Source organism: Thamnophis elegans, chromosome 8, assembly GCF_009769535.1.
Source record: "Thamnophis elegans isolate rThaEle1 chromosome 8, rThaEle1.pri, whole genome shotgun sequence".
NCBI lineage: Eukaryota > Metazoa > Chordata > Lepidosauria > Squamata > Colubridae > Thamnophis > Thamnophis elegans.
The window spans coordinates 72,732,334-72,745,111 of record NC_045548.1 but is presented as its reverse complement, the minus strand read 5'-3'; the positions used below and the strand labels follow the sequence as shown (position 1 = coordinate 72,745,111).

Genomic DNA, 12,778 nt, shown 5'->3' with positions numbered 1-12,778 from the left:
GAGTTGCCACGTTTCTTAAGTGAATCGCTGCAATTGTTAAATAAATAACAGGGTTATTAAGTGAATCTGACTTCCCCATTTAACCATCATAGATGTAAATCAGTTGCCAACTGTGTGTATTTTGACCGTGGGGATTATGGGGATGCTGCAACGCTCATAAATGTGAAAAATGGTCACAAAGTCACATTTTCCAGGGCTGTTGTAACTTTGAATGGTTACTAAATGAATTGTCAGCCGAGGACTACCTGTACGTAAAACCTATCTGAGATTTTAAAATCACATTTTTCCAACCCAGCCTCTTATTTGAAGAAAAATGTGTTCGTTCTTGCACCATGTTCTGCCTTACGTCTGAAAAATCGTACGTGCGTCAGTCAGGAAAAACATTTTATTTGCTCAGAGGAATGTGGTGGCTCAGTGGCTAAGACGCTGAGCAGGTCGACCAGAACGATCGGCAGTTCGGCGGTTCGAATCCCTAGCGCCACGTAATGGAGTGAGCTCCTGTTCCTTGTCCCAGCTTCTGCCAACCTAGCAGTTCGAAAGCATGTAAAAATGCAAGTAGAAAAATAGGGACCACTTTGGTGGGAAGGTAACAGCGTTCCGTGCGCCTTTGGCGTTGAGTCATGCCGGCCACATGATCACGGAGATGTCTTCGGACAGCGCTGGCTCTTCGGCTTTGAAACGGAGATGAGCACCACCCCCTAGAGTCGGGAATGACTAGCACATATGTGCGAGGGGAACCTTTACCTTACAGCCTCTGTAAGAAATTTCCTGAAATATACAGTATCTTTCACCAATTTCCAGAGGGGCCTAAATCTAGGGAAAGTTGAGGGTAGAAGGACTGAGTTACAAACATTTCCCCCGTCTTGGAAACTTTTCCTGCTTCTTTTCTTAACCTGGGCCTGCGGGCCCAGGTAAAAATTACTTAAGGATTGTACTACAATGACCTTCTCAGCTGGTGATGGATGGCTTTACACAGCTTTGTCTGTGACCTTGGAGATCAAAGCAAAGATATCATGTGTTCTCTTCGGTAGATATTCAGTGTTGTGCACCAAATTCCCAGAAGAGGCTTTTTAGGAGTGCACAGTCTTCAATATATTACTTTCCTTTTATCTGTCTGGTAGGATGCTGACCGTTCCTGACTGGTAGTGTAATTGTTGCTGCTAGCAAGTTCCAGTGGAAGAGTCTAATTTTAAAGAAGTTGGGTGGAAGCTTATATTTTCCTCCAGGGGTTAGAGCAGCAGCAGAAGAGAAGCTGGCAGAAAAGAGTTAAATGTTCACCAATCCGGAGGAAATTGTGTCAGGAAAGGACATCTTTGTGCTCATAATTTAGATCCCTCACCAAGGAATCTAGTTCTGGGTCATTGTTTAGTGTTGTGGCCCAGCAGGAGCCGTTGGAGCTACCATCAGACTCCAACAGCGAGGGGCCCTATGAGTCGGCTTTGAGGATGTAGAGGACCCTGGACAGGGTTTCGACTCTGAGCAGGGTGCAGAGAGGCTGGTTGGCCACCAGGAGGCGCCTGAGCCTTGGCCAGTGGGGAGGAGACAAAGGAGTGTGATCCGGATGTCAGCAATGGGGAGGAGCCAAGGGAGTTGTTCCTGGATGCCCGGCACCGGAGAGCTAATAGGCGTAAGGAACAATTACGCAGTTACAGGGGGTAATTGCACTCAGCTGGTGGTAATTAGGCTCCTCTCCAGACTATAAAAGGAATGCTTGTGCACACACCCCTTTTGCAGAAGTCAACGCATTAACTAATGTTGGAGAACAGTATTGTGAGCTTGGCAGGCTGGATTGCTGCCAAGGCTTATCTGTGCTGGATTGCTGCCAAGGACCTGTCTGTCTGTTAATAAATTCCGTAAAGTATCTTTGGCTCAGAGTGCTTTGGTGTGGGGCGAGGGGGGTCAGAACAGTTTACTATCTAACCCAGTGATGGCAAACCATGTAGAAATGTTGCTCGCACATACACATGCTCGTTGGGGCCGCGCTCTGGAAAAACCAAACTTCTAGGTATTAGCACGCATGCGCTGGCCGGTTTTCATCACTGCCACACGTGCAAAGGACAGTTGATAGTGGTGCACGCATGCGTGCCAGAAATCCGGAAGACAAACAGGCAAGGCGGTGCGTGGTGGGCGATATGGCTTCGTGTGCCACTTTTGACACGCGTGCCACAGATTTGTTATCACAAGTCTAGCCTGACGAAGACTTTGGGAACAGTTTGGCCCCATTTAAAGTTTAAATACAGGTGGTCCTCAACTTGCCACAGTTCACTTTGTGACCGTTTGAAGTTACAACAGCACTGAAAAAAGCGACTTATGACCGTTTTCCATACTTATGACTGTTGCAGAATCCTCATGGTCGCATGATTCATATTCAGACGCTTGACAACTGACTCACATTCATGACGGTTGCTGTATCCCCGGGTCAAGTCAATGGGAAAGCCAGACTCATTTAGCAGCGGTGTTACTAATTTAACAACTGCAGTGATTCACTTAACAAATGTGGCAAGAAAAGTGGTAAAATGGGGCAAAACTCGTTTAACAAATTTTCCCACTTAACATACATTGTGGTCGCAAGTTGAAGGCTACCTGTATATCCTGGAGTCTTTCACAAGCAGGAAGTAGCATTTTTTTTCCTGTTTTAAAAAAAACCTGATTGTCTATAATAGTGGTTCTCAAAGTATGGTCTAGAGGAGGGGTGTCAAACTCGCGGCCCGTGGGCTGGATGCGTCATGTGTTGGCTCCGCCCCCGCTCTTTTTATCGAAAGAGGGAAAAGTCCCGTTAGGTCATGTGACGCCACCAATTTGACACCCCTGGTCTGGAGACTCTAGGTGTCGCCAAAACCCTTTCAAATGGTTGGATGTTTCTAGAAATCTAATTTTCCAAACTGCACGTCTAAGAGCTGATTCATCCATCAATGAAGAACTTCATATCTCCCTGTCCCGAATTGACTCATCTCTCACCTAAGAGCAATACTCGTACGCAACAATGAAGTTTGCCTTTTAATGTCAGGTGAGGGATCTGTTTGTGCTAAATGTCAACAGCATCATGGCGAACTCTCACTGTCCTCATATCTGAAGATTAAAAGGGATGGCGTCAGAAATAGAACACGGGGATTTTTTTAATTTGTTTTTTGCACATGAATCATCCTTTCTTGCACCTTGTTGCTGTTTTTCCATCCTCCCCACATGAAGAAATCCTCTAAAAAGTGCAGCTTTCTTTAAAAAAAAGAGAAAGAAACAGCAGTCGGAATACTTGCCTAGGAGAGGCAAGTAGTCAGACTCGCGGCCCCTGGGCCGAATGCGTCACACGCTGACCACGCTCACCATTCGCTTAGCGAAGGAGGGAAAATTGGGATATGTCATGTGACGGATGTGTCATCATGAGTTTGACAACCCCCGGTGTGGATCTTCCGGCTAATTCAGCTCCTCAGATGACTCAGATGTCAGAATGATTTTTATTAAAGAGCACATTTGTTGCATTGATGTGCTGTTGGGTTCCACGTCAAGTCCCAGCAGTTGACAGGGATCATTAAAAAAAGAAAAAAAAAAGTGGAAATCAGTTGGAATATTCAGGTGAGCAATAGGTGTGGTGATGTCCATTCCTCTGCCGAATGCCCATTGGAATAACTCAAGTCTTCAGTAGCTTTTGAAAAGGAATCAACAAAAGTCCCCATCTATATTTCAGAGGAAATTTCCAGTTGGAAAGAGATTGGGGTTTTTTTTGCTCCTGTTGTTTTGCAGTCTTCCAATAGTCTTCTGCCTTATCCAGGTCCCTTCCAACTCTCATCTGAATCTAACAGTGAGGATAGTTAACGTCTGAAGATTGCCTTCAGAAGTTGTGGATGTTCCATCATGAGGTTTTTAAGAAGAAACTGGACAGCTACTGGTCTGAAATGGTACAGGGCTGGGATGGTGGACCTATGGCACACGTGCCACCCGGAGCCCTTTCTGCGGGCATGCGAGCCGTCGCGCCCGCTCAGCTCCATTGTGCATGTGCACGTGCCTCCCGACGGCAAGCTGATTTTCGGTTCTTTGCCACGCATGTGCAGGGCACAGGCTGGAGACACACACATATCAGTGGCGGGTTCCTACTGGTTCGGACCGGTTCAGCCGAACCAGTAGTGGTATGGCGGCCTGGGTGGCAGGAACCAGCAGCTACCCAGGCCTGCCACGCCCCCAAACTGGTTCCCCGGTCTCTTCTGCCGTTGCTGGCATGTTTCTGCGCATGCATAGAACAGTTTCAGTCAATTGCACATGTGCAGCAACACCCTCTCAGCGAACCGGTAGTAAACTGATTAGGACTCTACCACTGGTGCGTATATGCGGCGGGGTGTGTGTGTTGCACATGCATGTGCATGGGGGGGAGCATGGGAGTGTGCGGTGTAGTGCCCCCCCTGCAGCCCGTTTTTGGTCCCAGAGGCTTCAGGGACCAAAACAGGCGTGCACATGTGCGAGGGGAGTGCAGGGAGGTCATGTGCACACATGCAGGGGGGAGCACATGGGTGTCATGTGCACATTGCATTATGGGTGTGGGCACGCATGCGCACGCTTTCAGCACATGCCGACAACAAGTTTAGCCAAGCAGTTGGACTAGAAGCCCCCCCCAAAAAAAGGCCCCCCTCCAGCTCAATTCTGAATCACCGATGGACTTTCTAACGTGTGGCTGGGTAGCCCTGTTCGTTTTGGAGAGTAGAGGCTTCCTCCTTGCAACCCTGCCAGGAACCCAATTGGGTTCAATGTTAGTGCCAGACCGCCATTAGCAGAACACCGAACACCAATTGGAAAAGGGCAGAAATGCTGAGAGAGCCTGAGTTTTATACCCACTCTTGTGCCTTGGAGCTTCCTGTTCCTGTGTAAGAAATGTATTCTGATAGGTGGTCAGACTCCCCAGGGGGTGGGGGGTCTTAGCTAACTGTAGGCTGTCTGTCTCCCAAGATTGGTTGACCCTTGCTGACTGATGTAATGAAAGGGCTTTGGGATTCCTATTATGGCTCTGCCTGAAGGAGGTAGATCTTTGTTATGTAGAACAGACTGGCTCAGGCCTTAAAGGCCCATTGACAAAGCTAGGATGAGTTTCTTCCTTCCTTTTAGGGGAAAATATTCTGCCCTTTTAATATTTCCTAAAACATTTCACTTTTCTAGGAGATGGGTGGGTTTTAACTTCCTACAACCCTGTGTTCTTTATGGCAGCCCCTTAAATATTAGAACACTGCTATCATGTCACCCCTAGTTCTTCTTTCCCGGAAACCGTTCTTCATATTCTTCAGCCTCTTCCTCCTCCTCCTAATCATCTCTGTCACTCTTTTCTGTGCTTTTTCCAAAGTCTCAACATCTTTTTCCATATGGTGGTGAGCAAAGCTGGATGCAATATTCCAAGGGTGGCCTCACCCGAAGGCATTGTAAAGCCTTGAGGTACTTCTCGTGATCTCACACTTCTCGTGATCTTGATTCTATCCCACGGTTAAATACAGCCTAGCATTGTGCAAAGTATTTCAGTGAAATTGCTAGGTTCAAATTTTGTCCCCTTGAAAAACTGCCTGGACGAAGAGCCCTTGGAAAAGGAAGTTTGCCGGTTTTTCTTCTGTTTTTGTAAACCCTGAATTAATCCTGACCGTTTTGTCCAGCATGGAACCAAGAGTATTTTAATCTTGAAGGACAAAGCGTCCGTCAATCCCAGCGTGCCTTCCGCTTGTAGATGCCTAGAAATAACCCTCTTTTCCTATTTGTGTAACAGTTTTGTTTTTAAGAGAAAAGAACGTTAATTTTTGGAACACCTTTGGAATTGCTTGCCAGTCATCAAAGCCATTTGTCGCCTCGCAACCATCCTTTGAAAGATTATCTTTAGTTTTTGGTTGCCTCCCTTTGTCCATTGCAGCTGCTGTTGTTGGCAGTCCCAACAGCTTTGTCCTTCAGCTTCAGCTGTCTGTGCCGGCATCTCGCTGACCTCCCTAAGATCTTTTTGGTAAACAGAGTCAGTCGCATCAAGACCCCGCTTGAGCGAACATCACACTGGACTTGAAATATTCCACTAAGTTCCCTGTAACTCAGGAACTTGCCTATAGATCAGAAATCCTTTTGGGAATATCTGCATAGACTTGGAGACTTATCTCTGATCTTTGATCAGCTCTTTGAACCCAGAGCGCTGCTGATTCAGTTCTACAGAGGAATTGTTGACTCTGTCATCTGCACCTCTGTAACTGTCTAGTTTGAGCATGCGCTAGATGCAGGAACTCTCTGTGCTATTCTGAGGAGTGTTGTCCTTTACATTTTTTTTGGGGGGGGGGAAAGGATTTGGTTATTTTCCAGGGCAATCTTGCGTGTATTTTACTCAGCCCACAGAGCCAAGGGCTACATTCACAGGAGTGGTGAAATTAAAAAAAAATTACTACTGGTTCTGTGGGCATGGCAGGGGAAGGATACTGCAAAATCTCCATTCCCACCCCACTCCAGGGGAAGGATACTGCAAAATCTCCATTCCCACCCCACTCCAGGGGAAGGATACTGCAAAATCTCCATTCCCTCCCCACTCCAGGGGAAGGATACTGCAAAATCTCCATTCCCACCCCACTCCAGTGGAAGGATACTGCAAAATCTCCATTCCCACCCCACTCCAGGGGAAGGATACTGCAAAATCTCCATTCCCACCCCACTCCAGGGGAAGGATACTGCAAAATCTCCATTCCCACCCCACTCCAGTGGAAGGATATTGCAAAATCTCCATTCCCTCCCCACTCCAGTGGAAGGATACTGCAAAATCTCCATTCCCACCCCACTCCAGGGGAAGGATACTGCAAAATCTCCATTCCCAACCCACTCCAGTGGAAGGATATTGCAAAATCTCCATTCCCTCCCCACTCCAGGGGAAGGATACTGCAAAATCTCCATTCCCACCCCACTCCAGTAGAAGGATACTGCAAAATCTCCATTCCCACCCCACTCCAGGGGAAGGATACTGCAAAATCTCCATTCCCACCCCACTCCAGGGGAAGGATACTGCAAAATCTCCATTCCCACCCCATTCCAGGGGAAGGATACTGCAAAATCTCCATTCCCACCCCACTCCAGTGGAAGGATATTGCAAAATCTCCATTCCCACCCCACTCCAGGGGAAGGATACTGCAAAATCTCCATTCCCTCCCCACTCCAGGGGAAGGATACTGCAAAATCTCCATTCCCACCCCACTCCAGTGGAAGGATACTGCAAAATCTCCATTCCCTCCCCACTCCAGGGGAAGGATACTGCAAAATCTCCATTCCCACCCCACTCCAGTGGAAGGATACTGCAAAATCTCCATTCCCACCCCACTCCAGGGGAAGGATACTGCAAAATCTCCATTCCCTCCCCACTCCAGTGGAAGGATACTGCAAAATCTCCATTCCCACCCCACTCCAGGGGAAGGATACTGCAAAATCTCCATTCCCAACCCACTCCAGTGGAAGGATATTGCAAAATCTCCATTCCCACCCCACTCCAGGGGAAGGATACTGCAAAATCTCCATTCCCACCTCACTCCACAGGAAGGATACTGCAAAATCTCCATTCCCTCCCCACTCCAGGGGAAGGATACTGCAAAATCTCCATTCCCACCCCACTCCAGGGGAAGGATACTGCAAAATCTCCATTCCCAACCCACTACAGGGGAAGGATACTGCAAAATCTCCATTCCCTCCCCACTCCAGGGGAAGGATACTGCAAAATCCCCATTCCCACCCCACTCCAGGGGAAGGCTACTGCAAAATCTCCATTCCCTCCCCACTACAGGGGATGGACACTGTAAAATCTCTATTCCCACCCCACTCCAGGGGAAGGATATTGCAAAATCTCCATTCCCACCCCACTATAGGGCCAGCCAGAGGTGGTATTTGCCAGTTCTCCAAACTACTCAAAATTTCTGCTACCAGTTCTCCAGGGCCTGTCAGAACCTGCTGAATTTCGCTCCTGATTCATAGCATACATGCCAAGATTTCAGAATGGCAACTGGTATTTCTAATATTCCTTCTTTTCCATAATGTTTTGGTTTTGCGTAGAAAAAGTGAACAATCCTGCTACAGAGATCCACTAAACCTTCATGCTCAGGCAGACTTGTTCCATACCATGTGCTTTCCTCTGCGTGAAAAATCCCTTTTAACTTCCCAGGTTCTCAGTTCTAAAAATATCTTTGGGGATTCCTTCTTTGTCTTGAAAAGGAATAAATCTCAGTTTCTTATTCCATAACTATGTGAAGTTTCCTCCTTCTAACCACAGCATAAGAATTACAGGTGGGAGATGCTTTTAAAACAAATGTGTTTTTTTTTAAATTTATTAGCGGAATGCCAGGTGAGAGAATGAAGGTGTCTAGCAAAACACCAGCGTATCTTACTCAAAATGCCATTCTAGATTGCCTACTACACTCTATGAGTAAAATCTTTAAATAAGCCACCATGCTTTATTATTTAGGAAAGAAGGACAAATAACGGTTCAGTTCCATGTGTTTGATTCCAGTTTTTAAAATATTTTTTTCTGTGTGTTTGGTAGTAAGCCCCAGGTTAATGGAGATGCGTAATGTCACCTGCTTAACCTACTGCTTTGGTTTTTTTTAAAAATGATCTTGAAAATTAATACTTCTGATCTGAGTTCCACCTCTTTTCCATGTAGGTTTTGTGCTGAACTTAACTGGCTCAATAAAGCGATGGCAACTTATTGAAATGTATTTATTCAACTCAATTTAGGCATCGCCCAACTCCAACCGACTCTGGACAGGTCACACCATAAAAACCAATACAGACCAATACCAGATGGGATCCAGACACTATATGGAGACAAATTGCAAGATTCAGGTATTCATAAAAGCCAACTGAACCATTGCAGCGATTCACTTAACAACTGTTGCAAGAAAGATTGTAAAATGGGGCAAAATTCACTTAGCAACAGAAATGTTGGACTCAATTGTGGCCATAAGCCGAGGACTGCCTGTACCAACCATTTATGCTTTCACCTCTGCATAGGGTAGTTGTGTTGTACGTAATATGAGCCGTAGTGGCGCAGTGGTTAGAATGCAGTATTGCAGGCTAGCTCACTGCCAACAGTTCGATCCTGGCCGGCTCAATGTTGCATCCTTTCGAGGTCGGTAAAACGAGGACCCAGATTGTTGGGGCCAATATGCTGATTTTGTAAACCGCTTTGGAGAGTGCTGTGAAACACTGTGAAGCCATATATAAGTCTAGGTGCTATTTCTACTGCTAACTGAAGTCACTGCCATGAGTTCGATCCTGACCAGCTCAAGGTTGACTCAGCCTTCCATCCTTCTCTGAGGTCAGCAAAATGAGGACCCAGATTGTTGGTTGATTTTGCTGATTTTGCAAACCGCTTTAGAGAGTGCTGTAAAACACTGTGGACTCTATAAGAGTTAAAGTGCTATTGCTATGCTGTCAATACATGTGCTGAAAGAGACCTAGAAATGTGTTTTTCACCCACCTTTAATTTTCTGTCTTTTTCCAGGCCGGCCCTTCACTGCACCCCAAAGAATGGTAGTCTGCTGTTGTAAACATCCCCGACTGGAAGCTGGAAAACGTAGCTTTCAGTCCGATGTTTGCTGCCGCCGGCTACTCATAAACAACGCCGGAAGGAAAAGATCAATTATCAAGAGACTTTCTTTTAAAGCTGGCAGGTAATGCACTGTTGCTTCTACTGTGTTTCCCTGAAAGTAAAACTGGGTCCTATGTTAATTTTTGCTCCAAAAGACACATTAGGTCTTATTTTCTGATTGGGTCTTATTTTTTTTGGGGGGGAAACACAGTACTAATTGAGTCCATCTGGCTGCCGATCTTAACTGGGGCTTATTTTGGGGGTAGGGCTTATATTACGAGCACTCTGAAAAAAATCATGCTAGGGTTTATTTTCCGGTTGGGATTTATTTTCGGGGAAACACGATACAGGATCTGTAACACAGGCTTTTGGTTGAGAGGAGGAGGAAAAGGGTTCCACCACAAAACCGCGTTCGACTAAAGGGCTCTCGACGAAACCGCGTAGCTGACGTCATCACAGCGCGACAACAGCGTGGAGAAAAAAGCACGCTGTAAACGCTAAAACTAAAATTAACCCCTAAACCTAACCCCCCTAAACCTAATCCTACACCTAACCCTAAACCTAACCCTTAACCTAACGCTAAACCTAATCCTAACCCTTAACCTAAACCTAACCCTAAACCTAACCCTTTTTTTAACTTGAATCGGCTTGCTTTCAAAGCGCTATTTAAAGCGCCCTTCTTTCTCCGCGCTCGCTGTTGTCGCCCTGTTGATGACGTCAGCGACGCTGTTTAATCGGGCGCGCTTTAGTCGAGCGCGGTTTTGTCGTGCCACGGAGGAAAACAAATATCTGGCAGTAGGGATGATAACATTTTCCTGTTGACCTTAAAGCAGAGGTGGGGAACAATGACCCTTTTGTGACTTGTGGACTTCAATTCCCAGCATGGCTGGCTGAGGAATTCTGGGAGTTGAAGTCCACAAGTCATAAAGGGGCCAGCGTTCCCTACCCCTGCCTTAAAGGGAATGTCAGTTTTCTTTGGACAAGTCCATGTGTGAGCAATCGGAAGAGGGGGGGGCATCCATTTTTCCTCCCTTGGATTTGCCAATACCAGTAAATTGGGTTAATATTTACAGATATTTACCTTAAAACAGATTGTTTAGGGAGTGTTCAAATTTAAAACAGCCCCGAAAATAGTGACTAACGACCATTTTTTCAAGCTTATGACCATTGCAACATCCCCAGTGCCACGTGATTGACATTCAGACGCTCCGCAACTGTGTCACGTTGACGACGGTTGCAGTGTTCCGGGGGTTCCTGCGATCTCCTTTTGCGACCTTCTGACAAGCAAAGTCAACGGGGAAGCGAAGCCAGATTCGCTTAACAAACGCCTTAACTGACCTAAAAGCTGCTGTGATTCACTGAATGGCCGTGGCCAGAAAGGTGATAAAATTGAGCAAAACCCGCTTGAGAAACGTCTCACCTAGCAACGGAAATTTGGGGCTCAGTTGTGGTTGTAACGTGGAGGACTACTTGTATAGAATTACCGTGTTTCCCCAAAAATAAGACAGGGACTTATTTTCTTTTGACCCCCAAAATAAGCACTTGGCTTTATTTTCGGGGAGGTTTTATTATTTTTGAGGTGCAAGAGGCGGCGAGCATGGTCACCTCGTGGTTGCTGCTGTATTGCAATATTTTAGGGGAGGGCTTATTTTGGGGGGAGGGCTTATTTTAGTGCATGCGCTCAAAAGCCCGATTAGGGCTTATTTTTGGGGAAACAGGGTAGGCCATTGATCATTATGGGCAACCCAAGCCAACTGCATTGCTACTAGAGCCAGAAATTACTGTAAGGTCTATCCGTTTCTTTTTCTTTCTTTTCTTCATGATTTTTGCTTTCGTGTGTTCCCTCTCGGTCTGAGCAGTGCTGTTTGTTTATTTTCTTAAATAGAAACTCCTCAGCATTTCTGCTTCTTAAGACTACAGTTTTGGACAACTTGAGAAACACCTACCCACACATTAATTTAAGCTTCTTGGCACTCCGTTGAGAGCTGATCGGTTAAGGACAATGAGACATAAAAGAGGAAAAAATTCAAGGTGCTTATCTGGCATCTGAAACTAACACTCTGTGCTTCTAAATGTTGGCGTGTCCCCTATAGTTTCCTCTATTTGTTTTATGTTGTCACACTTGTTGGCTGCCAGCTATTTTATAAGTGGACTTTCCTCAGCTGTGTTATTGTCAAGATCAGACTAAAAGGACATCTGACTCAAATCGGTGCATCTCGGCTCAACTTAACCCCATTAAGTTTCCGTGTTGGGGGAAAACAGAGAGAAATATAAAGAGGCAGCTGCCATTTGCTCTTTGTCTCAAAAGGGAGATACTAAACTGAACAAATAAACGACAAGCCCTTTCCGCATTTGTCTGAAGACAAAATGTTCTAGTCATTGAAAGGTGAAATCAAGTGCATCTGAAATCCAAATTTAGAAGAAGCGCTGGTGATGACCAATTACAAATCAGATTTGATATAAAATCCCAAAAGGTTAATATTTGGGGGGCACCTCCAACATAGCCTTACTTAAATACTGATAGCGCTGGAGAAGCCAATTATCATTATCCTCGTTTAGTTGGAAGGACAAAATATCATTAATATTGTTTGTTATTACAGTTATAGCTCATCTTCGGGTCCTTTGGAGACTCCTAGTAGCCTAAGGAAAGGCCCACCGAGTTACTCATGTCTTGGCTTATCCTCATGATTCTGTTAGCTCTACTGTATCTTTGGTTTACGGAAACCTACTTGTTTTATTTAATTCCCGAGCATAATTTTTATTCCTTTGTTCTTGCTGTGATGTTGTTTTTAAAATATGTTCTTCAGCGTTAAAAAAACCCTAATAAATATTTAAAGAAAGAAAACAAGTACAGTACCCTTTTTTTTTTGCTATTTGTCTGTTGCTTTAAATGTCCTTGACTTGCAAGAGTTCATGTATCCTGTTTCCCTGAAAATAAGACCTCCCCAGATAATAAGCCCAATTGGGCTTTTGCGTGCATGTGCTAAAATAAGCCCTCCCCTGAAAATAAGGCCTCCCTTGAAAACATTGCAACACAGAAGAATCCATGAAGTGAGCATGCTCACCATCTCCTGCACCTCAAAAATAATAAGACCTCCCCGAAAATAAGCCCAAGAGCTTATTTCAGGGATCAAAAGAAAATTTTCAGGGAAACACGGTGGTGATACAATGGCACTGAAAAATGTGATTTACGGCTGTTTTTCAGTTACGATCTTT

General features: G+C 45.5%; 1 long non-coding RNA gene across 1 annotated transcript; it reads left to right on the top strand.

Moving 5' to 3' along the window:
* The first annotated feature begins 9,572 nt into the window (after nucleotides 1-9,572).
* On the top strand, nucleotides 9,573-11,919 carry LOC116512812. The gene is made up of 2 exons (XR_004255926.1): nucleotides 9,573-9,644; nucleotides 11,448-11,919. It is a non-coding gene; the product is annotated as an uncharacterized LOC116512812 (long non-coding RNA).
* Nucleotides 11,920-12,778: the final 859 nt, after the last annotated feature.